This window comes from Pleurodeles waltl, chromosome 10 (genome assembly GCF_031143425.1).
Source record: "Pleurodeles waltl isolate 20211129_DDA chromosome 10, aPleWal1.hap1.20221129, whole genome shotgun sequence".
Classification (NCBI taxonomy): Eukaryota; Metazoa; Chordata; class Amphibia; order Caudata; family Salamandridae; genus Pleurodeles; species Pleurodeles waltl.
Genome location: NC_090449.1, coordinates 465,637,134 through 465,664,842, shown reverse-complemented (window position 1 = coordinate 465,664,842; position 27,709 = coordinate 465,637,134). Strand labels below are relative to the sequence as shown.

Sequence of the window (27,709 nt, the reverse complement as noted above, 5' to 3'; positions counted from 1 at the left end):
CCCTGGGTACCTATGTACCATATACCAGGGCTTATAAGGGGGGGGGGCAGTATGCCAATTTGGAGAGAAATACTGAGTTACCAGTATGTAAGGACACATTTGGAAACAGATAGAGCATGATCACTGGGTTCCTGATTAGCAGGACTTCAGTGGCAATTTAGAAAACAGTGAAACATACTGACAAGAAGGCCATAAACGATAAGCACTGGGGTCCTGGCTATCAGGATCCCATTGACACAGTAATAAACACATTGACGTCAGGCAGAAATTGGGGGTAACATGCCAAAAAGAGGGTACTTTCCTACAGATCTAAAATGAGGGGGAATCAGAGGTGGGCGCACAGATGTTCACAATGAATAATTTGTGATAGTGTTAGGATATTTGTAAGATGACCCATCCGCTTTCTGTGTCGTGCATGTTTTTAATGCATGCCGATCTGGCAAACAGTGACATGTCAGTTTTTCTTGTTGGAGTCAGAGGAGTAGCCCAGTTCCGAATACCCATTATTTATGAGTTGGGGGCAATATCGCTATCTATCCTGGTCTCTTGTAGTAAGAGGCAATATTATGTTTATGGCAATATTTTGTGATTTTCCTTCTTTTGACAGGGTGATTTAGCCCTTTCATTTTTAATGAGCGAACCTTAAGAGTGTTGTTAAGCTTGGTATATGCTGTGAGGGTCTCAGTGGAGTTTGGGATGTTCTGAGACATGAATGGTGTAATTTAGTTTGCGGTATGTAATGCAGGGTGTGGGGAAAATTGAATTTGGATGGTTAGGCTTGGGATACTCCAGAGAGGGAGAGGGGAGGGTAGGGTGGCGAGGAAACCAAGAATACAAAGCAATGAAAGAGGAGAATAAATAGAGAACCCGATTTCCCACCCAAGACGGAATGCAGGGCATTTAAAGCCACGGATCTACCTTCTGAGAGTTCGAACTGGGACTGGGGGTATAGGGCGTCTGGGGAGAGGGTTTGGTAGTTGGGTGGATGGTAAGCAGGGACCAGCAGGGATTCGGAGTCAGGAAGCTAACTTTTAGTGTCAATATTTGACAACTGTTAGAAGACTGGGAGCGACATTTGGGCTGTTGGTTTGAATAGGTTACTTGTGAACAAACAGATGTTATACAAACATTTCAAACTCTTAAGACATGTACCAGAGGAGAGAACATCATAGCTCAGTTAGCTAGTTCAAAGTTATAATTCTAATATCCTACATGCATTAACTGGAAAGTAACATGTAAGATAGGCAGTTAAAAAAATCCTCACAGGAGGCTTGCCGTGCTTACGAGATGAGAAACCTGCTGTCGTGAACAAATACAGCAACTGTGACAAGTTCAGCATGGTTGAGATGAGGCAATAAGCAAGGTAAATACATTTCAATATTCGCATAGGATGCAATTGTGTTAGACTGAGGTTTGATGTAAACATTCGCTATGGCTTAATCTAACTGGGATGTTGCAATTTACCTATGCGTGACATATAACCGCATAAGTGTAGGTGGGAAAACATGGGTGAACGTATGCGTGTATGTATGAGTGTATGCATGTATGGGTGTGTATGTGTGAGTATATGTGTGCATGAATGTTGGTAGATGTGACGTGTGTGTGTGATGTTAGTGTAGGTGGGAATGTGAGGGTGAGTATATGTAAGAAGGTAGGTGAAGCACCTGGGGTACAAGAGTGCACATTATGGTGGTGTGAAAACATGTAGTTATGTCGTTAGCTGAGAGTAAGTGCGTGCAGGAATGTCTGTGAGACATTGGTCGAGAACATCAAAGAATGTCAAGCTGTAGAGAATGTCCAACATAAGCTTAGGATGGTGAGCATATGCATTAGATAAGACATGCTAGCGTGTATAAGCACCATACATAAATCAGGATGAAACTGAAAAGTATTGAGGCTTTTCTGTTGAGATGTAAAGTAGACAGGTAAATTCACCAGGATTGTGTGGGCAATGAAGTCAGGTTATCATTTCTTGTTGCTGTTGATCTTCGATGTAAGTTTTGAGGTCTACAGGGTCATCAAAGATCAGAGTTTTCCTTTCTGTGGGTGATTTTGAATCTGTCCGGGCTGATGAAGAAGGTGATGTTCAGCACTGTTATGGACTTCCTTAAAGCTAGGAAGCCTTTTCTGCGAAACATAGTTTCTTTTGCATGGGATATTCTTGGGATATTCTGATCTTGATTTCATTCCAGGTTAGCTCTTTAGATTTCCTCATGTGTGTTATAATAGTTCTGGAGTGCTGGAATCTAGATGGTCTAAAGATTAGAGGGAGTGGGGTTTTGGCACCTGAAGATGGTCTGGTTGGCAATCTATGTGTTCTTTCGATTTCCAGTGGTCTCTCCAATTTGATTCCTCAGGTTTGTGGTATTCATTATTCAAGGAAGGACGCACTTGAGGCTTGGTTTTCTTGTTTTTTGGTTCCTTCAGGTAGACCAAAGATTCTGAGGTTTCCCCTTCTGTTTCTGTTTTCTAACCCTGGCATGCTTCTGGTGAGGATGCTTATTTGTTTAGTGGTTGCCAGGGACTTCTTTTTGTCCTTGAGGCTCTCATCATCAAGGTTGCTGATTCTGCTTCCCCTATTCTTGTGGAGAGGGATTTAAAGTCATTTGGCAAGGTGGAGATCTCCATTTGTAGTAGGTCGGTAATCATTTTGATGCTTTCCACCAATTTTTTTAAATGAAGGGAGGTTGAGTAGGATAAAGTCTATTTTGTTATTAGTGTCCAGGGCTTGTTTATGTTTGACAGGTGACTGAATAGTAGGTGGGTCTTGTTTAACCCTCTTATGAGATGCCTTCTGCTCCTTACTGTCTTTGTGGTCCTAGGAGTCCTTGTCCTTGGGGTCTTTTTTGTCCACCGTTATATATTTCAGCACCAGTGTTAGGTTCTGCCTAGTTGCTGGAGGATGTGAACTACTTGCGTTGGTTAAATCAGGCAGTGGTGTAATAGGCTCTGCTGGTTGAAACCTCAGTACTCAGCTCTTGAGCAGGGTACACTGATTCTCAATGAGGGAGCATCAAAGTTGTAGCGTGCTCAGCTCTCCTACACTTCAGTACTATAGTATATCAGGTTGCTGCTGATGAAGAGGACACACACCACAAAGTGAGATTAGCACAGGAGTTGCAAAAGGGAGTACAATGTAGAGTTTGTGTTGTTATCCCCTTCAGGATACGAGGATATTTGCTTGGTTGTAAGATTCATTTTGGTCACTAAGATGATAGTCCCTGGGTTTCCCTAGTTACATGTTTCGTTTAATGGTGCTATGCAGTAAAACATATGGGTGCGCAGGATGGCGAATCACCATACCAACACCTTGCCAATTAAAATCCTGGTAAGCCTCACGCCCAGTGTCAGGATTGCGTGCTCTCTCTGGGAAACACACCTTCTATGAATCAGGGGGGAGACGGTTGTTGCTTTAATTTTTTCATTAGCCACTGAGCTGCATGGTTGCGTGGGTTGTTGCTATAGGCACTATAAGTCATGTGTATGTGAGTTGGTGAGATTGCTGATGTTTGCGGGTCAAATCATGGTGAGTCTCATGGTAGGCCTCATTGTAGGCATCATGATAGGGGTTAGGCCTGGTGTTAGCATTGGGGCTGTGAGTTCACTATGGGTACAAACTTCTGAGATGCAGGAAGGAGAAGTATACCACATAACCCAGGTAAGTCACATCTTTTTGGCAGCACTGTAATTTTGACAATGAGTCTTTTGTGTCCCCTCTCCTGGAGGTTGTTCAGCAGAGCTACAGTGGATTTTTTCTAGGCCTCAAGTAATGGAGTTACCACCAGGAGGTAGTCAGCGTACTGTAAGACGACACTACCACCTTCCAGGTTTAGGGTGTTGGAGTCTCTATTTATTGCCTGTGCATAGACCGTGGGACTCTCAGTGAAGGAAGTGTACTGTTATCTTTTAGGGTACTTTTAGGGTAAAGGCAAAAAGGACCTCACTCTGTGGATGGACTTCCAATGCTGAAATACGCTGAGGAGAGAAGAATATCTGCCTGTACAGATATAGAAGATATTAGTGTCAGGCACAACAGGGGCTAACGGATCCATGTATTTGTTTATATGATTTAAATCGTTAGCCCTGCATTGCCGTTTGGGCAGTGGAATATACCCTGGTGTAAGAGACTCAGGGGGTTATTACAACTCTGGAGGAGGTGTTAATCCGTCCCAAAAGTGATGGTAAAGTGACGGATATACCACCAGCCGTATTACGAGTTCCATAGGGTATAATGGACTCATAATACGGCTGGTGGTATATCCGTCACTTTACCGTCACTTTTGGGACGGATTAACACCTCCTCCAAAGTTGTAATAACCCCCTAAATCAACTGTTTTGTTCCCTCCTCTGCCTGAGGTGACAGTTTCTGACGCACATAAGGCAACTCCTTCAATCCTCTCTTTTTTGGGGGAGAGAATTGTTTTTTAACAATCCTGCCTCATTTTTGTCCCCAAACCTTTCAGTTGACTAGGAATAGAACCTTGTTTTTAGTCATCTGTGAACCCATATTCCCTTCAAATTTATAAAACTGCAGTCCAACATCATCATTCATGATCTCTCAAAACACACACAAGTCCCAATGGAAATGCAATATCTTTAGGGCCAGATTTAATAGAAAATGACAGTGCTCAGCACTGTGCCACATTTGGCAGCATCACGCACCTTCATTTTCAAAATGCAGGGATGCACTGTATTTACTAGAATAGGGCACCCCCCTTTGTTTCCCCCTGTGTGGCACTAAATTTGCTGCTGAGCACCAAAGCAGCAACCCTTGCACCATAATGCAAGGGTGGCTGCATTGAGGGGGAAATTGTTTTTTGTGGAGGAAGGAATGCCTTCTTTCACAAAAATAATCTTAATTGGTGATTTGCTTCATAGAAAGACCAAGAAACGAGGAGAAATGAAAGCATTTCTTCTCGTTGCACAATGCTAACGACAACCCTGGGGTGGCATTAGATTTTCACGCCCGCTCAGGTTTACGATAACTCGTAAATCTGACTCGGCGTCAAAATGAAATGGGTGTTGCTGTGGCATGCCCACAGCAACACCCACTGCATGCCCCATCCACACAAAGTGCTGCGAGTGATGGGTCATATTTACAAAGCGATGTTAATCCACAAAAAATGGCTTAACGCCACCTTGTAATTAGGGCGCATGGCACTGCGCCACCGGAGTGTCATGAAAAGTGAACTCCGGTGGCACTAGGGGCTCTTAAATATGCCCCTTAGTTCTTTGTTAGTCCTGAAGGTGTTTGACTATGGGACCCAAATCTTTCAGGTAAAAACTTTGGCCCTATTTATACTTTTTTAGCGCTGCATTTACGCCATTTTTTGATGCAAAAACGGCGCAAACGTACAAAATACAAATGTATTTTGCAAGTTTGCGCCGTTTTTGCGTCAAAAAATGACGCAAATGCGGCGCTAAGAAAGTATAAACATGGGCCTTTGTGCTTAAGCTATAGAGACTTGCTGTTCTGAAGCTGGCCCTAAAATAATCTCTTCCTGAGGTCCTAGTTCAAAGCTCACTGCTGCAGTTTGCACTCTGTTAGCCAATTCTAATCTGTGCTCTGGTACTTGTACGTAAATCCCATTTATTGAAGCATATGCTGATGCAAAACGTTTACTTAGGAGGTATCGCCCCTGCAAATTGGTGGGGTATATCCATATTAAAATTAAGAAATCAATTGTTTTATTACCAACCTTACTTGTAAACATGGTATTCTCCTCTGGCATGTGTGATAATTTCATCTTAAACACTGGCTTGGGTGTCTCGTAAATATGTTGATCATATCTGTCTCTCCACGTTGTCCTATACTCAGGTTTGTTTTCTCTGGAAAGCATTCCTCATGTAGCACTGTTTCGCCTGTAAGTCTCTTGACATGGTCACGGAATAACATTGATCCCTATCTTGTCTCTTCACTGATATCCTTGTCCTCCATCTTCTCTACGTTGCGCCCCTTGGCAAGGTAATCAGTAATGTCAGCCCTACCTTGCATATCTCCTACGAAGGTACTATTCCTCAAGAAAACAGCAAAGTCTGCACTGCCCCTAAGAGAAGTTGCAATTCAACCTTTATCCTGTTTTGTTAGTTGCATAGTGACAGTCCCTGAAAGAAGTTACATTCCAGTGAGACACTGGCTCCTTCTTTTAGTTGTGTTTTTATTGACACTGCAAGATGGCCCATAAAAGGGTCAATCATTTTTGTTCTCGGACCTAGAACTGACCTATTTTGTCCAATTTAGTTCCAAGAAGGCTGAATCAAAGCCAGAATGTCATTGCAACCACTATGTAAATTCTTCCATTTATTAAATGTATTTAAATTACTAATGACAATCTGCTAAAATGTTTACATGTATTCAGCATCAATTTGACCCTCTTTTTACTAAGCACATGAAAGCCCCAAGACATTATCAGAGCCAAGTTTTATTTAACATTTTCCTATATTAGCACTTTTTAACTACTACGTTCTTGTTTGTACATTACTCGTAGTGTGTTTTCCCACCATGAAATATTTAGGAAATCTAACACAAAGGATTATGTTATTGTTAAACTACTCTTCAAAATTACAAGTATACATTATAATATTTTTCTTCGGTCCGTACTGCCTGTTTAGAAGAAGCTGCACTCCAGTGTGCGTTTTCTTAACTTTTAGGAAATTGTCCTCATTTAGTGTGGTGAGGGCTAACACAACACTATACTGTTTGCGCATGTGTGGCAGAGAGAGCTGTCTCAACTGAGGACATGGCTGCAAGCTTCCCTACACTGAGCATCTGTTGCAAACCATAAAAATAGAAGCTAAACTGCTGCAATGAAATAGCCTCCCCTCCAAACCAGTTCACCCCTTTTATTTTCTTTATTATTATTACAAATGGTATACACTAAATGTACAAATTGCATAAACACAAAAATGTACGTGAATAAATACATATGTATCTCATATTTAAAAATATGGTGATGACCTGCTGTTATGCTTTCACAGCCTAATGTAGACTCTTTAGCACTGTAGTAACTAAGCTTTAAAGCCATTCCAACAGCATTCACAATAAATGGGTACCGTAATAAAAGTTGAAATCACACAGATATTTGTTTAAAAGAGGCTCTGACAAGTTCTGACCTATTTTTTTTCCAAATACTGCATTTACCTTGCAGTAGTGAGCTTGTGCGTGTGACATTCTTAAATCATTTAGGTGAAATCAATTTAATCAGTGAACTGCTCACAAACTGGTGTAAAATAAGGACTGTCACAGTTGTCATTACTTCTTTGCATAATTTTAGGTGAGAAAATGTTTAAAGCTACCTGTGACAGCATTTGTTGTAATAGCAATGCTAATGAGTGCTAAATACAGAAACTCGGCATCTGACACTTAAACCTGTTGTCATAAATTCACGTCCCCTGTCTTAGCACAGTTGTCAGATGCTGTTTAGTGTTTCACATTTTACAAAGTCCCTTTAGAGCTCTGCATGGCCAGAAGCATGACTGAGGACTGAATATAAATTTGCTAACTAAATTTTCAGTCTGTGGAAAGGTACGATCTCAACTTTGCTGTTTTGGTTTTCTGTGCAGTGTACTCTCCAGCACCCATTAACACCAGTAGGGAAAGGGTGCCTGCTAAAGAACTGGTTCAAGAAAATTTAGAATGCCAGTATGCGCATAGAAATCCTGTGCAAAAATGGCAGGCAGTGAGCCTGGGTACTTGAGACACACTGCAGCCATTAGACCTCACTGTAACTAAAATTCATATTTTAATTTTGTCACTAAGATACAGGAATATTGGCATTGCTAGAGCTCAAATCATCATATTTTGTACACAAGATATTTACCTATTTCGTCACAGAAACCTTAACGTGTACTTTGCACAAGTTGAGAAAAACAACACAGAAAAAGTGACAGCACCTTAGTGTGCTTGAAACTGCAGCAAAAGAGAAAAATAAATGCACAAATATTAACTGCTTATAAATAAGATGTTATAACAGAATACTTATGGAAAGGATAATTTAAAATGTTTTTGTTGACAGAATAATGCAATTCTAATCACGTGACCTACCATTTCTATTGCCTTACCTTGTATTGCATCATGAAAAGAAAGTGGTACAACATTTTATGGGAAATAGTTACAAAGCTGATATTTACAATAGTGATATTAGACATTATAGACATCATGAAATTGCAAAAATGATTTTAGTAAAATTTATTTTAAGAATAATTGACATGTATGTATGCTAAGAACAATTTGTGGGAGTGGGCCCTCTTTAGCTTTGGTCATTACTGAATAATGTTTTAGAGTCTTCAAGCTGTAGCTTTACACTTTAATATGTCTTTATTCAGACATATTACATACATATTACAGTTTATGTTGATGTCTTTATTGCTGTGCATATAAATGTTTATTCTACCCTTTACAAATAAGTAATTATTTTCCATCAGACCACAAATATACTTGAAATGTATTTTTCTAAAGTAAGGTGTCATGTGCCCAGAGCATGTAAATTAAATGCTACTACTGGGCTGTAGTACTGGTTGTGCCTCCCGCAGATGTAGCCTTTCAAACCTGTCTCAAGCATGCCATTGCAGCCTGTGTGTGCAGTTTACTGCTACTTTGACTTGGCGTTCAAAACTACTTGCCAATCCTTAAAACTCCCTTTTTACTACTTATATGTCACCACTAAAGTAGGTGCTAGATAGCTAATAGGGCAGGGTGCCCTAGAAGTAAAAGATGGGGCATGTGCTTTTAAGTTTACCTGGCCTGTTGGTGTCACACACAAATTCGGTTTTTTTCAATACTGTGAGGCCTGCTCCTGTTATAATGAAGCCGTAGTAAAGTTCGTTTTATCATTACGGTTTTATAAATGTCACTTCTAGAACATAGGTATTTCTCTGCTCTTACAGTTCTGTGTGCATGCAGCCTGTCTTTAATACACATTTAGGCTTTGTTACAGCTACACTTTGTGCCTTTCCTCTCTCTGCCCATACTAGTGTGCAAACTACTTTACATATTTTAGACAATCTGTGCCCTCCTTACCTTGATCTAAAGGGCTATCTGGTGAAAACCTTTCTCCCCTGCCAGCTGTTAAAACAACTTTTTAGTGGGCTGGCCATTGTTTCCTCAGAGATACCCGCCTGTGAAATGTGCTTTTTTTTCCCCACAGAGTGCACTCACACCCTGAGAGATATACACAACAAAATTGTGTCCTGCGAGAATAAGATGTGAGAGAGAGAAAGAGAGAGAGAGAGAGAGAAAACTCAACAGTTGTTGACAACTCAGAAATAACACATAAAAACAGTTTACGTAGCCATTCAGTAAAACACTACTTCCCAAAAATTCAAAATACACTGCAAAGAAAACACAACTGCACATTACCATCAGTCAACATGTAACTCAAATACAGTTATTGATCTAGAACTTATTTCCTTTTTGCATATTTCAAAATCACTTCACTGTGCTCCAGTGCAACCTGCCAATCAAGTGTTCCCCCTGCTGTACTCTGGGAGGGTTTTTTTTTCTCTTGTGGTCCCCTAAAAAAAATCCCCTTCTGGCACAGGCTCTTCTACGTGGGTTATGACCCCGAAGGTATCAGCCACTGCTAAACAATTATTGGCACAGAGTAAACTCAAAAATCCTCTCTGGCAGAGGCTCTCATGCGTGGTTTATGATTCCTCGAAGGGATCAGCCACTGTCAATCAATTATTGGCACGGAGTAAACTCGCAATTTACCCCTCAGTCGCCTGGTTTACTGCCAGAGAGAAGGAGTTTACCCAACCCGCTCCCTGTTTTACTGCCAGCTGTAGTCTAAGCATTGAAGGGACACAGTAGCAAGGCACTTTCACTCACCTGTGTGACATTTCATGTCATCCAAGTCACGGATCACCATCTGTTAGGTAAATACTTTTTACACCCTTCCAGGAGCAATGAAAGAAACATACAATACACAGCAGTTGCCCAGGAACAAAATGAAACATATATGTAAGTACCAAAGCATGCTTGCTAGCCAGCAAGGAAGAAAAGCAAACATGAAAACCATGTGTGTAGTACAAATAGGCTTCTTCTTCTGAGTGACTGTTTTTTAGGCCATATATTTAGTACAGAAATGCAACATTAGCAGACCCAAAAGGTCACAGTGCCAAACATGGGCAAGCATTGTAATGCAACATAGGCACAGTGCCAAATATACAAAAACGCAGTGTAGGCATAAATGAACAAGCTGATGAACATAACTAATGTGGAAGTCAGGAAAAGTAAAGTGACCACTAAGTGGGCTCAGAACAGCTGTTGAAGCTCGTCCAGGCAAGGTCAGATTTGGAAGTCTCTGGAGCTCCGGGCAGTTTGTAACAGTGAGAAGTGAGATAGTTTATGGGAGAACTATGTCTAAGTATGATGTCTATATAGTGCATGCATATGGATATATATGGATATATTTATTTTACCCAACACTGGGACAGCACTATATACTACAAATAAGAGTAGAGTGAAAGTCAAAGCACTGCAGATGGCTTAATACTATTATGAGTATACATACGGTAATTGGGTCAGACTAGAGGTGGAAAATGAGAGCTCATACTTGTGCATACTTGACGTCAGAATAGAGGTGTACGTCGCTGCCAAGTTTTCAGATTGCGTATGTGTGACATTATGGATGTTTAAGTGTGCTTATGATTGACATTCCATACTTTTTGTGTGGCACTTAGCACGAAACGTAATTGTGAAGAATAACAAACAGAAAAAAAGCCTGTAATATGATACATACCATCAAGAATCCCCATCGGCTCAACATGAAGGCCTAGAAGTAAGCACCACTTTCTTTTTGTTCAAATGTACTTGCTTGCACTGATGCAGTACTGCTCACTGGCAGCCAAATGTCACCGAATTTAAAGTTACCTGTGTCTGTAGAGAGCAGGGACGCCCATCAATACCTTTATAAAATAGTGAACACTGTTTGGGGGGTGTAACCACCACAACATTTAACATTTCCTCCAGTGGCGGCTGGTGAAATTTTAAATTGGTAGGGTATAAAAATTGCCTGAATTTCCACAGATCGAACAAGTGAAGCAACAGAGCTGTACGAAGGAATCAGAGGTGTTCTCCCCCTGAAAAAGTCTATGTTAAAACAGAGGATATTTACATTTTATACCACATTATACCAAATAAACTGTCACATGCTCCCAGATATCCTGCAGCTTTCTCCTCTCCTCCCTCCTCACCATCTTCACAGCCCATTTGATATTGTTTGTTCTGTTGTGTTCTTTCTTTTCTCAATCTCCACTTCACTCATGTTAATTTTTTTCTCCACTTCAGTCTTGCTTTCTTTTTGTCTATTTCCATTCAACATCTTACTTCCTCTTCACTCTTTCCATCATTTTTCCCTTTCTTGCTCTGCCTTTGGACTAAACTCATAACTCTTCCTTTTATTGTTTTCCTTTTTAACTTTTGATCTAACTTTTCTCAACAAGAACTCTAATTTAATTTCTGCTCCTTATCTCACTAGCTTTTTACTCCCCCCTATTTTTCACAATCACCTTCCTCATTTACTCTCCTGGCTGTCACCAGCAGTCCCATGACACCTCTTGTATGGCCCCAGAAATATTTGCATGTATTTCTTGCACCTCATCTAGGAACACATAACTATCCTAGAAATAGACAGCATTCCTTGACTGGATAGGCAGGATTTTCCCTGGGTTCAATAAGCTCACCCAATAATGCCCAAATCAAAGGTAACTCTATTACTATAATAGACGTATGCAACCATTCATAACTATCTTTGATGCAGGGCCATAGAACTATAAGAGAATGAATGGTCACTACACAGCAGCAAATACTGCACAGAAACACTAGGCCTGGGACATAGTTACATGGTGCCAATGTACACTAGGGTGCTTTTAGAGCCACATTACTGTAAGCGTGGGAGCTGGTTTTTTGTAAGACTGTACTTTTTTCCACAGTTTATTTAGATGTCAGACAATGCTGGTGTGCAAACAATACTGACAATTTTTCCACACCTCTGGTTCAAAACAAACTATAGCAAAATAGCACACCCTCGTGGTGGTAAGGCTCAGTAAGGTAATACTAGATGGTGTGTTCTCCTGTGACCAGACATTCACAAGTTAGGTTCCCAACAAAATTAGAAAAAGGTGTAATTAAATGGGGTAGTAACATTTGTTATTTATAGAGCTTAAAAGCAGCATCTGTTGGTGTTAAGAGCATTTGAAATGATGTGTAGTACAGCACTTGTCTGAATAAAGAGGAACAGTGGCATGGGTTAAACTAAAGATTAGATGAACATAAAATGAGAGTACTTTTAGTGTCAGACATTAATGAAAAGCCTAGATAGCCAGGGGAAAAAGCGCAACATAACTTGCCTCAAATGCAACTTCCACCAGAGTGGCAAACTAGTAATTATAATATAAACGTCTTTATTTGGGAAAAAAGCCTAGCGTACTTTATACCCATCTTCCTTCCCTTCAGGTGAGGGGTGGTGACACAAGGCTGACCGGAGCGGACCAGGGTCAGGAGAAACAGACAGTATGAAAATGCTGTAAGACTGTCACATGCCTGGACACGGAGACAAAAGCTAAGTACAAAGTGCACTCTCCAGTGTCGCGGGGTCTGAGCATTTTCCGCTATCCTCGTCCTAGACTCAGAGAAACTCGTCTCTCTCGGGAGTTGAGAGTGAGTCCCTGGGTTGGAGTAATCTAAGGGCTCAGTCCGAGGCATATTTTGAAAATGTGCTTTCGAAAAATTCTCTAATATGGCCTGCAGTAAACAGAACATTACAAAGTGTAGGAGCAGGCATCGCGTTCAATATCACTTCAAAAGGGCAATTTAAACTTGCTAGTAAAAGCAAAGAGATTGTCAGGAATTAGGAGGCCTGATATCGACCAGTGCTTGAGAATAGGGCAGGTGACATGTTCTGCAGTAGACGTGGGCTAATGCTAACCTCATCCTTAATAGCCTAGAGCTGTCGTAGGAAGTGCGTTAGACTGATTTCCGCAGCCTGTAAACCTCCTCCCACCCAAAGCCATAAGCAAAACAAAGCAGGAGCAGGCACACGGAAGAACTCACTGCACAATGCAATTAAAAGAACATTACACTCCATGAAGTCAGTAAATAAAGATTTGTGTGTTTGCCCCATGCCGGATTTGTTAATGGTCTGTCCTTACTTAGAGTGATTCCACCATGTCTTTAATTCAATGGAAATACACCATCATAACCAATAAACATCATCAATGTCATCTCTGAACTCAATAATCTCCAGGCACCCTGACCCATTTGGCCATGAATAACAACACCTTTAAGTAAAAGTTAGAAAGTTTATTTCCCTAGATTAACAATGCTAATATGACATACATTAATCTCAAAACCAAATGATATACATACATAAACAACACTGGTTGACCGAATCTTCTAAAGAATCTCAATTTACCTAGAGCATTTATAACTAAGCATTCAAAAGTCACAATACAAATTAATAACAAGAATAACTGCAATAGAAATGACGTATGTTAGACTTGGCATCCTTGGCGTGGTCTCCCCTAACTTTTTGCCTCTGTTTCCCAGCTTGTTGCTGTGTGCTGGACTCTGTATTTGCTGTTTTTGTTACTCTGGCCACTTTACCACTGCTATCCAGTGCTAAAGTGCAAGTGCTCCCATGTAAAATATATATGTAATTGGCTTTCCATGATTGCCATATTTGACTTACTAGTAAGTCCCTAGTACAGTGCACTAAACGTTCCCAGGGCCTGTAAACCAAATGCTGCTAGTGGGCCTGCAGCACTGATTGTGTCATCCACATAAGTAGCCCTGTAAACACGTCTCAGACCTGCCACTACAGAGTCTGTGTGTGCAGTCTTGCACTACCAATTCGACTTGGCAAGTGTACCCACTTGCCAGGCCTAAACCTTCCCTTTTCATACATGTAAGGCACCCCTAAGGTAGGTTCTAGGTAGCCCCAGGGTTCAATGTATGTTAAATGTGGGACATGTACTTATGTGTTTTACATGTCCTGACAGTGAAATACTTCTAAATTCCATTTTCACTGTTGCAAGGCCTATCTCTCTCATAGGTTAACATGGGGGCTGCCTTTAAATGTGATTAACACGCAGATTCCCTTTAGGAGCAGATAGAAATATGGAGATTAGGGTCTCTGTGCTCACAATTTGAAAATACATCTTTTAGTGAAGTTGGTTTTTAGAATGTGTGTTTGAAAATGCCACTTTGAAAAAGTAGGCATTTTCTTGCTTAAACCATTCTGTGACTCTGCCTGTTTGTGGATTCCGTGTCTGGGTCAGTTTGACAGCTGAGCTGTTTGCACCTCTCTCTAAACAGTGACACAAAGGGGTCTGGGGTGTAGCCCCCATATCCTGAAAAGCCATCTGGGATGGAGGGGAGGGGAGGAGTGGTCCCTCACACCTGAATGGGCTGTGCCTGCCCTCACACAATGTGGTCTCCAACCTCCTGGTGTGTGGCTGGGACCTGGCCTGGACACGAAAGGATCTTACAGACCCTTGAGACTTTGCTTTGAAGTAGGCCTACTTCAAAGGCAGAAAGGTGTATGAGAAGAGGACCCAAAACCCGAGACTTCAGATTACTTTAAGTATTCAAGAGGAACCTCTGTCTGGAGAAGAGCTGAGGAGAAGTGCTGCCCTGGCATGTGACTGTGCAGGGTTTAGGTATCCTGCAGTTGCTGCTTCTTTCTGTGCTAGGGGACAGAGGCTGGACTTTGTTGCATTCCTGCTTGAGAAGTGACTCCAAGAGCTTGGAGTATAGCTTGCCTCCTGTTTTGAAGCCTCAGGGACAGCAAATGCTTCACCAATGAGATCTGAATCTACTTGCTGTGGACTCTAGCTTGCCAGAGGATGCCGTTCCAATTCCTGGACCCCTAGATGTGAATTCTTGGAGGAAACCAGTCTAACGACCCCGGACAACACCGTGTGACTCCGCAAAGGACGCCGCTGCCCGAACCACAACACTGATTACCCAGAGGCCATGGACCTAGCTCAGTGCGACGAATCTGATGACCCTGTGAGCTGATGCCTCTACCCCGGAACTGCGACGCCGCCTGTCCCGAGGCTGTGGACCTCGTAGAAGTCAAACGACCATGTAGGTCTCACTCCGCTGCTGATCCCACCCAACTTCGCTGACACCGGTGTGTCGTAAGCCCAATGTCCGTGATAATCCGACGCCATCGCAGTGCCTGCGGCCCTGTGACATTATCATGACCCTGTGAGGTTGCCCGGCAGTATCGTCACCCCGCCGGACTACGCATCTGCCGGATCCAAGGGACCGACTTCACATCTTATGCCGCTTCATCTCCATTGCCATGTAGTGAGGACCCGATGCCACTGCGCAACGCTGCAGTCCTTCTGCCCCGTGGCACCGGAACCAACGCTGCATCGGACCCAGCGAAGCCGTTCTCCCGGACTCCGTGTACCGGCCTGTTTTCTACTTGTTTCTTAAGGTACTGTACGTGGGGGTCGAACGACTCCGTAAACGCCGCCATTGGTGTTGCATTGTAAGAAACAACTCTGACACAACGCTGCATAATACCAACTTGTAGTATTTGTGTCTCAAGGCACTGTTTTCTTGCTTCTAAGTGCTAAATTTGTATTTTTAACTATATAGTGTGTATTTTTATCGTATTTGGTCATGTTTATTTAGATAAAATATTTACTATCTTTCTAAATCTGTGCTGTGCCATTTTGTAGTGGTTCACTGTATTACTGTGTGTGTTTGTACAAATACTTAACACATCGTCTCTGAGTTAAGTCTGCCTGCTTGTGCCAAGCCACTGAGGGGGTAAGCAGGGGTTAACTGAGTGTGATTCTCCTTTACCCTGACTAGAGTGAGGGTCGTTCCTTGGACACTGGGTAACCTGACTGCCAATTAAAGACCCCATTTCTAAGAACATACATCTAGATTCAGAAACTCTGAGCAGTTCTCATGAGAAAATTAAAGACATCTGCTAAACATTTGGTCAACACAGTGTGAACAATAAATCAGTATTTCTCTGGACATACATTCCTACGATTTTTATTCAGGCATTGCAGTTTAATATGAGATTGTGCAGAGTAGGCCCAAACCTCGCTAACTTAAGGCCTATGGTTAATAAACAAATACATAGCATGATATCATTAACTATAATTTCTGTACACTTACGCTTTGAATAATGATTAATATGGATTCACTAAAAGCATTACGTATTTCATGGCAGCCACTCAAGTGGGCACATTTTCCAAGTTGCACATTATTTTCTCTATTAGCCTAATTCTTTGCAAATTCTTAACTCACAGTAATGAAATTCCTTATTATTAAATTCAGCGTTCACAGATTCCTTTTCTTCCCCTTGCAACATTAACCTGTGACTTCGCAATGTGAAGGTGGAGCCCAGTGTTCACATCAAGCCCAATACCACCCCAACTCCTACCTCAACATCATAGGCATGCCCTAACCCCCTACTATTGTAATCTATGGGACTGTACTTATTCTGGCCTTGGCCACACCAAAACAGCAGCAGCTCCACTAAATCCAGCCTCACCTACCACCCTGACGTCTCTATGCTAGTCTGTGCCTCAAGAGCAAGTGAAATCCTCTCCCAGCACATGCACAGCTTCTCACCCCTCCACACACACAAAAACAAGCTTGGTTTATACAGAGCAGTGGGAGCTGCTTCTGTGGTCCTACTCTCCTTCAATACTGAGATGAGGGTGCTCTGTCCTCACTCTCATGCTTACCAGCAGTGGCTGCATTCTTCACCACTTATTATATATCCTGGCCACGGATGTTTATAGCAGCTGCACTGACAAAGAAGCAACTTTTTCCACTGGGTGGCAAACAAAAAACAAGTATTGGCATAGCCAATAGGTCTCACCTTTGGGACCTTATAAGTATTTAGGCATGCAGAACATTAAACCTTTATCAGAAATAAACTGTGCTTGTGCATTCCTTCATACACTTGGCATTAGATTGTAATGGTCAGAACATCCCCTAGAGGCCACTACAAAAAAAAAGCATTTGGAAGAAACATGGTCATGTAACCATAAAGTCAGCCCCTAGAGAGCATAACCAAATGAAAAGAGAAGAGAAGAGAAGAGCAGAGAGCATTGCAGTGTAAACATATATTCAGCCCCTAGAGGGCATAGTGCTGAACAGGCCTGCTAGAACATTATTGCAAACAAGGCCCCTAGAAGACAAGCTACTCCCAGCTGTAAACTAAAAGCTCTAGCCATGAGAGAACTTAAAACGACATTGAATGGTGGGAGAGGTTGTGATTTTGCCCCCCCCACCCTAATGTGGGGACTCAGAAGATGAGCTGGACATTGTCCTGAACATTTTGGTGGTGGTCCCATTGCCCTATGACCACCACAGGATGAGTTATGGGCAAACGTGTTGTAAAGGGAATGCCCTGCAAAGCATTATGGGGTGAGTTTCCTGAGTGCAGTGAATATTGTAGTATCAACTCTCCCGCTGTGCTTTGCGAGAGCCACGTTGATGGTTTTCCTTGTGTTTTTTCTATTTAAAAGGCACCAGTGTGTATATTTTTCAACTGCTAAACTTAGAGTTTAGGAATGGGAGAATTTAAGAATGGGGCTTCAAATTTAACCAGTGCTCTCGTAAAGTGATCAAATTTTGCGGTCAAGTTTGCGCTATATAAATAAATAAAAAGGAATCCCCCTCCAGCTTGCAAGCCTTGTTGGGCACAGACATGCAAAGAAACAGCGAGATGCCAAAGGAAAAAACAACATGCCACATGCACAAAGTGGAGAGGCAAAAAAATAAAATGAGTGTGCCGACACTAAGATATATGGCCGATCGTGCAATAATCTATGTAACAGAGTCGGTCTCAAGGGCGGGAACAAAAGAGCCTCAAGGTGGGACAAACCTAAAGCATTTACCTAACAAAGCAAAAGGAATTTTGAAAAGCAGACCAAGGAATGAATAAAAGTGATGGGAGTGTGATGGGCTTGGTGAAAGGCCACAGAATAGATGACAACATGTTGAGTGACAGCGCATGCGCGCTGCCTAGGCTAGACCTTAAAACGACTCCTGCTGAGCTCAAAGGACTCCTCAAAATTGTGTGACAAAATGTGCCAGTGTTGGAATCCGATACTGATTATCGATTTACATTAGTGCAACCCGAGATGCGTGGCATTTTGGCTGGGTTGGGTGTATTGTGAGACCTTTTTGAATGTGTCACTGCTGAAATGCAAGCCCATACGTTAGGCGCAATATACTCACTGAAACATTGTTGTAGATGCCCTAGTACTGGAATGCTACACATGAAGTAAGTCAGGTTAGTTGTGAATTATGGGAGATTGGTGATGCAAGATGCCAGTCAGGAAAAAAGTGCTTTAAGAAAGAAGTGTTGCAAGATCTCTAAAAAAGGGTTATTATGTGATACATAGATCACTGGCAGTGCTCATTATAGATCTTGCTACTGGACCAGCCACAACACAGAATGTTTACCATTATAGTGTAACTATTTTGTGCATGGAAATTATAGTATATTGATTAAAATGTTATCTTTTCCACATGTACTAATTGTAAAAATCGATCGCCCACATTTATATGTTTTGAAACTCAACAATGTCTTGACCTGCCATGTATGACATCTATATACTGTATCTATAGAGCCTCATGAAGGGCATGATACCCTTTATCAGTGCAACCACTATACAACACAATGTCCACAGCCACCACTCAGGCTTGGTGCACATCACTGCCTTTCTGGGGAAGCTAAGCTTGTGGAAGCATAGAAATGGTACCTTTGTGCAGTGCCCCCTTTGTAGGCACATATAGAAACAATAATAGTAATTTAGGCCAATGCGGGTGTCCCATTGGCTCACCAATTCAGCAGAGTCCGTGTCCTCTGCTTGTCGAGCAAATGGACTGTCCAGTAAATTTATAGATCTCCTCCAGGAAAGCAAGGATCACTGTGCCTTCAGTGCAGCGGCTCCACCGAAAGCACTGACCTTTGTAGAGTGAGTGCAATGTCTGTGGAGCTTGCTTAGGAAAGGATTTTTGTTTTCAAGAAACAAACTCCCAAGCACCACTCCACTTGTTCCTTCTGCAGCCCTTTTCCTGGAGAGGCCCTCATGATTGAGTAGCACACACAGGACCTAATTAGGACTTTGGTGGTGGAGAGGTGGCCGCCAAGCCGGCTGCCTCCCCACTGACATACTATGACTTCCCTGCCTGGCACCAACATTGTGGCGGAATTGGCCTTGGCTCTTCGTGACAGCCGAGGCCAATCCCGCTGCACTATCGGTGCAGGCAGCACACCCGGAATGCACACTGTCTGCCATGACAGAAAGTGTGCATTTCGAGTGTTCTGACAGGGGGCCCCTGTGCTGCCCATGACATGGTCATGGGCAGTGCAGAGGCCCTCCGGTGGCCCTGTTCCTGCTTTTCTGACAGCCTTTTCATAGCGGTGACCATGCCATGAAAAGCCTGGCTGAAAGGCAATTAGTGATCAACATGGCAGTGCCCACATCGGCACCGCCATGCTTGACCACAACTTGCACCACCAACAACCCATCAGGATCCATGATCCTGGTGGTGGTGGCAGTCTCCTTGCGGTCTGACTGACAGGATCGTAATCTGGTGATCAAACCGCCAAGATTACAGTGGCGGTCCAACAGCCACCACAAGTGTGGCTGTCTACCAGACTCATAATTAGGCCCATAGTCCTTTTATGTGTTTGGGTTCTGGAATATGTAGTTCAATATAATTAGAAAAACCTATGAGTACCAGGCAGCAAAAAATATAATCAGGGCTGTACATGACATTCAACAGCTTGAGATCTATTGGCCTTATGTTCTTCCATGTAATTTGTTATTTGGCAAAAATAACAAATCACAATTATCAAATTGGTAAATCATATGTTTGAAAAGCTTGTTTTCACTATTAGCAGGTTCGCCAGTCTTGCAATCCCAAATAATGATTCTAAATCAGTGAATCAGAAAAAAATCGCTAATAGAGGATCAGAAATTCTGAATGTCACACAGACTGTATTTTATAAACTCATAACCAGGAACCAAGAAGTGAGTTGACTGTCTGAAATTGCTTGGCTAGCACTTTGAAGACACACATCTCTGTGGACCAGGAGAGTATTGGAGAGTCCTTCCAATGCCCAGCCAGGATAAAGGCGAAGATGATGGAGGGTGCAAACGAAAGCAAACGTTTGTCGATGTTGAATTGGATATTTTGGTTGAAGAATGTGTCTTCAATAATGACAAACATTTTAGGAAAACATCATTGGCTGTGATGGAGTCGATTGAAAAGAAAATCTGGGTGTCAATCGAAGAATGAATAGGTGCTGTTGGTGTCACCAAGCATACCATTTATGAAATCCATAAGCAATGGTAGTATTTATGGCCCACACAAAAGAGAATCTTGTGGAAAGAGTGTCTGATGCTTGGCATATTGGAGGTGGTTCTTCTTCTTTTTTCCTTGCAAATCAGATGAAGGAAATGATAGGAAGCACCTTTGTGCCAGAAACACTGTCAGAAGTTACAGATACCAACACATCAAATCTTCCCTCATCAAACACAGGTTAGAAAGTCACCTTTTAAAAAAATTAAAAATAAACAATTAATTGTGTGGTTGTTACATTTAATAATGTTTATTCACTTTGTGAGACATATAATTCCAACCTAAATGTAAATTTACATTTTAGTTTAGACTTACCATTAACAACATTAATAAAATGAGAACTACAAATCCCATAAGGGAAGGTTAAGGCAATAATGTTTAAGAATGTGTTTGTTAAAGTCTAATACATAACATAATTGTGAGCAATAGATTACTCTAAATGTATGTCAATCTGTGTATTCCTGTCTGCACACAAACACATTATGGGCCATGTAGTTTTACTATAAAGAAGTCAAACCATAAAATAATATGTTACTGGAAAATGTAGAGGTCTCTTCTCTCTCACCAGAAAACACTCCGGAACCAGTGACTACTGAAAATAAAGATGACAAAGGGGATACTATTGATGATGTTGAAAAGGGTGTGACATCTGCTGTCCAACATCTCAACAGCAATATACAATCAGAAGAACCATCTGATTTGTGAGAGGAATGCCATGGGCATTTAGGATCTCAAATATTCATGACTATCAAGATAATTAGAAACATTACTCCTTCAACAAGATGCATTATGCGAAACAGATTGTTGTGAAATCGTAGAGTTATATTAAGGCCAGGAACAGAAAAGTCTCTTAATTTAGAAGCTTAATGACAATCTGCTCAAGCTTTCCAAGTACTGAGAAATCTATGCTGCTGGCACGGAAAACTAAAGTGTACAAAAAGTGATAGCTGTAATGTTTTAAATGATCTCAGCCACTGGTAATTACTCTGGGCTTCATCCCAGTCCATTGTTATTTAGTACACCATACTAACTCAGTTTGGACCAAGCCGTATAAGCAAATAAGTCATGGCCCTGCTCCAATGGGACATGCCAGCTGAACTGCCAGGCCAGGTCTTCCATGAACTAGAACACAAGCAATCTAGGACTGGTTGTGCCATAGGTAGGGCTCAACAGCCAGGTATAACTTGGTTCCAGTGACACAGTGTGCATGTGGCCTACATGTGCTGCTCCAAGTAAGTACCAGTGGCTGAGAATAATTCAAGCATTCCATTAATCATTTTTTCTATACGTTAGTGTGTCACCAGAAGTGGGATTGGTATGCTCAGACTTGGGTTCTGTGCATACTGTGTCACTGAAATCAAACTACACTTGGCTGATGAGCCCTAACTACAGCAAAACTGGTTCTAGGTTGCTTGTATTCAGGTTTGGAGAGGACTTGTCTTGGCAGTTTGGGCTTGACTGATCCAAATGGAGTAGGGACAAGACTGATCTGTATATTACTGGGTCCAAACTGAAGTGACATGGAGTGCAAAATAAAGCTGTACTGTGATGTGGCCCCAAAAAATTACCAGTGGCTTAGATTAAGTCAAGCATTCCATCCATCACTTTTTGTATACTTTAGCAAGTTCAAGAAAGGCAACAATTGGAATGCATTCGTTTGGAAAGAAATTAAGGCCCTCATTTTGAACATGGTGGGCCGAACCACCATATTATGGACATGGTGATGGCCGCCAGTGGCAGCCGTCACCCACCGCCAGGTTCCCGCCTCCGTTACCCTGCGGATAATGTTTCATTTCCCACCAGCCTTTTCCTGGCGGGATATCCTGCCAGGAAAAGGTTGTCGAAGGGGGCGCAGAGCCCCGTCGCGCAGGTCTCTGCCCGATTTTCGGGCAGAGATCTCCGCGGTGGGTGCAACTGCACCTGCCGCACAGAAGCATTGACGGCGGTTCCATGTGGAGCCGCCGTCAATGTCCTGGCTGAGCCTTTCTGTGAGCCAGCGGGCGGAAACAATGTTTCCGCCCGCGGGCTCTCAGAAAGATTCATTATCTTGCCGGCGGGGTTCTGGGGTTGCTGGCGGTCAGTGTTTTGACCGCCAACATGAACACAGCTGTTGTTTCCGCCGTGTTCATAATGACCCCCTAAGTGCCGTTGAATAAACCATGACATCTTGTTTCATATACATTTGTGAATCACATGAGGCTATATGTACAGAAGTAACTACATTAATACAAACTGTATCGACATGTGGACTAACAAATGCTGACAGATGTGATGGCCAAAGTCTGCATAAATATTTAACTAATAGATTGTAAGGGTCAGTAGATCACCTTGCTACCGTAATGAGTCCTCTATCTTGAAGCTCCCTGAATTGACAAGTAGAGCTAGGAAATTTTAGAGTAGATTTTGCTAAAGCCGTACTAGACAAACTGCAAATGTGCATGCAACTAATATACCAACATGTAGTGACAGCATAACAGGAATGAAAGGAAAAAAGAGCAATGCAGTAAAGCTCCAAACATTGTTGTGTCACATCTTTGTTTTAGTTACATACAACTTAAATTAAAAAAAAACAAGATATGTTTATAATTACATTTCTTTTGAACAAAATTAGTTGAAATCAAAAAATGGCTTTGTTCTTCAATGGCTTGTGAAAAAAACATCAATAAGTACTGTTTTAAAAATGAAAATAATACTTTGCGCAAGTACAAAATAATAAAAATACTTAAAGTATTACTACTAAAGTAGTTGGCGGTGATTTGTGTTCTAACATTCCTTCCTTCAATAGCTTTGTTGGCATCCTCATCTTAATGTTGTTCACAAGTTTGAGGTATGCCTTCATCATCACTATTGTCCACTATTATCTCTAAAGGAAGGCCTCTTTGTGTTGCTGCATTATGCATCACAGCACAACATGCCTCGATTTTGCAAGCTACCTCCAGTGCATACTGCAGTGCTCACTGCTAGAAATTGTGGGGCATATTTACAAGCCCCATGCACTGCAGGTGCGTCACATTTTGTGATGCACCAGCAGCGCGTAGTGCAATCCAGACACCCTTGCACCATGCCTGCGTTGGCGCTAAGCAGCAATTTGTGCTCCAGCACTGGAGGAAAGCACAGAAATGTACTGCATCTTGTAAATGCAGTGCATTTCTGCCCTTTTGAATTGGCATAGGCAGTGCAGCAGAAAGGCTTGCTAGGTTGCCCTATGCCAATTCCTAGTACATGTACCATTGGGTTACTTAGTGGTTGAGTGGGGTGTGAGCCCTGGTCAAGTAGCAACCACAACTCTTGTCAGGATAACTGTCAGGCACACCCTAAATTAACCTGTGCTCACCCTCTGGAAGCTTGGCACAGAGTAGTCAGGCTTAACTTGGATGTAGTGTAAAGTATCTGCGCAACACTTCAAACAGTAAAACAGTAAAAACACCACACACAAAAAATGCCACACCAGGTTAGACAAATAAAACAAAATGTAATAGATAAAACAAGACCAAAGATACAAAAATACAATCAGTAGAACCGGAGTTGCAAATTTTTAAATAATAAACTGGAATAAAGCTCCCAAAAGCATAAAGCACCCACTGCAGGTATCTTTATCGCGCTGGACCGGGTCAAAGTCAAAAGTTCAAGTTAACCGCAATGGAACATGGGTTGGATACAGTCCCAGAATAGTCCTGCTGAAGTTTTGCCTTCCCAAGAATTGTGCCAAGAGTCCAGTTCACGGGAAATAAGTTCACCAGGAGCTAGGAAAACATCGCTGCCAAAGGTCAGCAGGGTGCGAGGAGCAGGCTGAGTGTTCTGTATGGACAGGCTAGAGCTTTGTGGAGGTGGCGATCCACATGGGTGCGAAGAGACGAACGTGCAGCTGCTCGCACTGCATTTCCAGGCGAACGACAAGGTTCTTGAGCAAATGGGCCAATTTATCAAGAACCCAAAAGCTTGACTTTAAGATCTTAAACCACTTCCACAGGCCCAGGACCTGAGAGGAGCCTCTTGGGGGTCAAAATCTCTTTGAAGACGGGTCCAGGAGCTGTGGGGAGCCTGCTATGTCCCTGAGGCTCAGATTAGAAGGTCAGCAGACTAGCCCTTTGAGTCACTCTGGGGTCAGGGGTTCAAGGTTGGTTCCAGTTCTTCCTCTACAGGCAAGGGGGCAGCAGGTCAGCATAGCAAGACATCAGCTTCTTCAGAGTGGCAGTCCTGCAGAGTGGCAGTCCTTTCAGCAGCACAGCAGTCCTTCTTCCTGGTGGGGTATCTACAGATCAGTAGTGTACTGAAGTGGTGGTGTCTGAGGTCCTCTACTCATAGCCAGTGGTGCCTTTGAAGTGTGGAAGACTTCAAAGACAGGGCTTTGAAGTGCACAGAGGCCCTCTCCTTCATGCCTTGGCTGCAGACTCACTACAGGGGATATGCAGCCCTTAGTGAGGGGACAGGACACAGCCTATTCAGGTGTAAGGGAGGCTAGATCCAGTTCCTCCCTTCCCTCTTGCCAGGATGGCCCATTAAGTCAGCCCTAAGCTCCCATAGTGTGTGGCTGTCTTGGGGATATATACAAAGCCCAGCTGTCAACCACACTAGGCATGTGATCAGAGACAGGCAGTAGGCACCAAATAGCTAAAGTAAGAAAATAATCAAACTCATTGTGCAATGCGCTCACTTGAGATTGTAAATTAAAACAAACTATGACACTTTATTTTACATATTAACACACATTCAAACTGTTGCAGCGTTCTGCACTGGAATGTGCTCTGCCAGTGGCACGTATAAATATTGATGAGTAACCCGACCCCTTCGGTGGGCCAGATCCAGAGCCAACAGCGGTAAGAACCAAATGTTTGCAATGTTATTCTTAGATTATGAATCAATGACAAAACAATTTCTTTGTCAAGACTTATATTCTCATGTCCAGCAAAAGTCTTTAACAATGGATTAAGGCAAACAGTGCAGAAGTCCAATGAATGTATGTACAAATGTTACTGAACTTTTGCAACATTTATAGTGGATGAGGCTAGTCATCATACAAACTGTAGACTGTGTACAAGACCCAATGCATTTCGCGACCATGTGTTCCTTTTTCAGGGATAACTGCAAATGTAAACAGAAAACAAGGAGGGATTTAATAACTCAAAACACACCTTAGATAGAGAGAAAAACACTCATAAGTGAACCAGAGCTCTACCTCATGCAGGCTTAACTTACAACGTGCCCAGTGGAACTGCCCCTGCAGTTTCAAACAACCTCAAAAGAAACATTCCAACGCCCGCTCAAACAGAAAAGATACCGGCATGAATAGGCAATCAAAAAATAAAACAAAATAGGTGAAAGGAACAAACATGCACAAGCCAATCCACCCAATGTGAAAGCCAAAACAGACTTCACAGCATGGGCCTCAATTATGAGGCCCTAGCGGCACGCTGAGCCTCCGGAGGGCATTCCTGCCCTTTCCCTGTGATGCAGGGTGGCACAGCAAGGCACTTGCTGTGCCTCCATACGCCACCAGCCTCGTAAATGACGCCCCATGTGTCTACAACTGCCCGGGTGTGTCAGGAGACAAACAATCAACCCGTAGTGCTCTCCTTGACAGCATGACAGTTATAAGAGTCAAATACCACATCTGATACTAACTCAAATTTGCCATGCCTACAAATCCCAACATGCAATATAAAACTTACTCACTGCGGCGAGATGCCGAAGTGCTAAAACACTAAGGCCCAGATTTAAGAGGGTCTAGCGCCTCCTTGTGCCACATTACTGTTATTTTTTTTTTATCTAATGTGTCCCAACAAGGCCAAAATTGCTGTGCCAGATTTACAAAGTGGCACAATGCATGCACTACGCCACTTTGCAACCCCTTGAACCACATAATGCCTGCGTTAGAGATATAGTATGCCAGGGGGCGTTCCCCCATTAGGGGGGCCGGAAAAATGGCGCAAAGAGATCTAGAATATTTGTTTGCATCATTTTTTTCTGCATTTCTAACGCCTGCTCAGCGCAGGAGTTAAAAGGGGGCCCACCATTGGTTACAATGGGCCCCTATGTACTGTTCAGAGTTAGTGCCAAATTTTTGAACTAACTGTACATCAATAGAGTAAAAAAATCTAATGCTATTGCCCCCTACCCTGATGCATGGTGTGTTGTATTTAAATACGTCGCACACATGGTGGCAGTAGGAGGGTGATAAGGGGTGCAAGGAATGTGGCGCTGCACTGTGTGCAGCTCCACTTTTCTTAAATCTGCCCCTACGGTGAATGTATACCACACTGTAAGTCCACTTTGAACTGCACCTCACATCAGAAGCAAATGCACTTACAAAAATCATACACTGTATAACCTCACAGAAATACCCAATTGTTCCAAACACTAAAAACAAAGGGACGGATTGCTGTCATTGCATCAGGATCAAACTGTCCAACCAACAAAACAGTGCTTGCAGTAACACTCCTCACTCTGGGACAACCCAGTCAAAAACAACTAGAAAGAGTTGTCTGTAAATATAATATAAGCACCACCAGTGTCATACACCCACCATCAAACGTGTCCCTGCCCAATAAAGCTAAAACCACTACCTTAGCACCTTACTGCTACTATCCTCCTGTATGGCCATGAACATTCGCCGGCATCAACTACGTCCCAATGCTCCAACAGTGATGCCTGAAATAGACCCCAACCTCTGCATGCTTTTAACGCCATACCGTGCGATGTGGTTAGTACTCAGTGAACAAGATGATGGAAAAAAAGACTGCAATGCAAACAGGTTGGTTCTCACAGGAACAGGTGACAGCAGGAAGTGTAAAGAAAGATGCTGAAAAAATGCTGAAACATAAAAATACATGAAGATGTGTAACACGTGGGAAAAAAAACAGTAAAAAAATAAGTTGTCCCCCAGGTTTCTGAAAACAGTGACAAACCACAAATCCAAAACATCAAAGAGAAATGCAGTTCTCTACCCCATGTACAAGATAACATCAAAGTAATTATTTGAAACTGCAACTCATACAATTCATGCCACCCAATGCGGGATGTGAAACACAACTGATGATGCTCGTACTTTGTAATGAGAAAACTATTGATGAAACATAAATTCGACGTATCGTACCTATTATGCATATTAATTGATGTAATGCACCTCATACAGTGAATATGTAATTTTCTAATGTGAATACTTGAACATAGCAATAAATAAGTGTAAACCAAGTGGCTGCTGTTGTTTACAGAAAGCATGCTAACTCCAGTTTATCATTGACACCCCTAGGTGTTAGTGTATCAAAATGTCTGATCCCGTTGGTTTCTCTCATGGATAACAATTTGGATGTGTTAATTTCAGGGCTAGCTCTGATGACCTCTAAAATA

The 27,709-nt window shown here is 42.4% G+C and overlaps 1 long non-coding RNA gene across 1 annotated transcript in view; it reads left to right on the top strand.

The window, feature by feature from the left end:
• Positions 1-27,709, top strand: part of LOC138260772 (uncharacterized) — a 196,104-nt gene that overhangs the window by 116,499 nt on the left and 51,896 nt on the right. The window contains exon 3 of the long non-coding RNA XR_011198979.1: positions 25,087-25,179. This is a non-coding gene — a long non-coding RNA (uncharacterized lncRNA). The remainder of the gene's footprint in view (positions 1-25,086; positions 25,180-27,709) is intronic.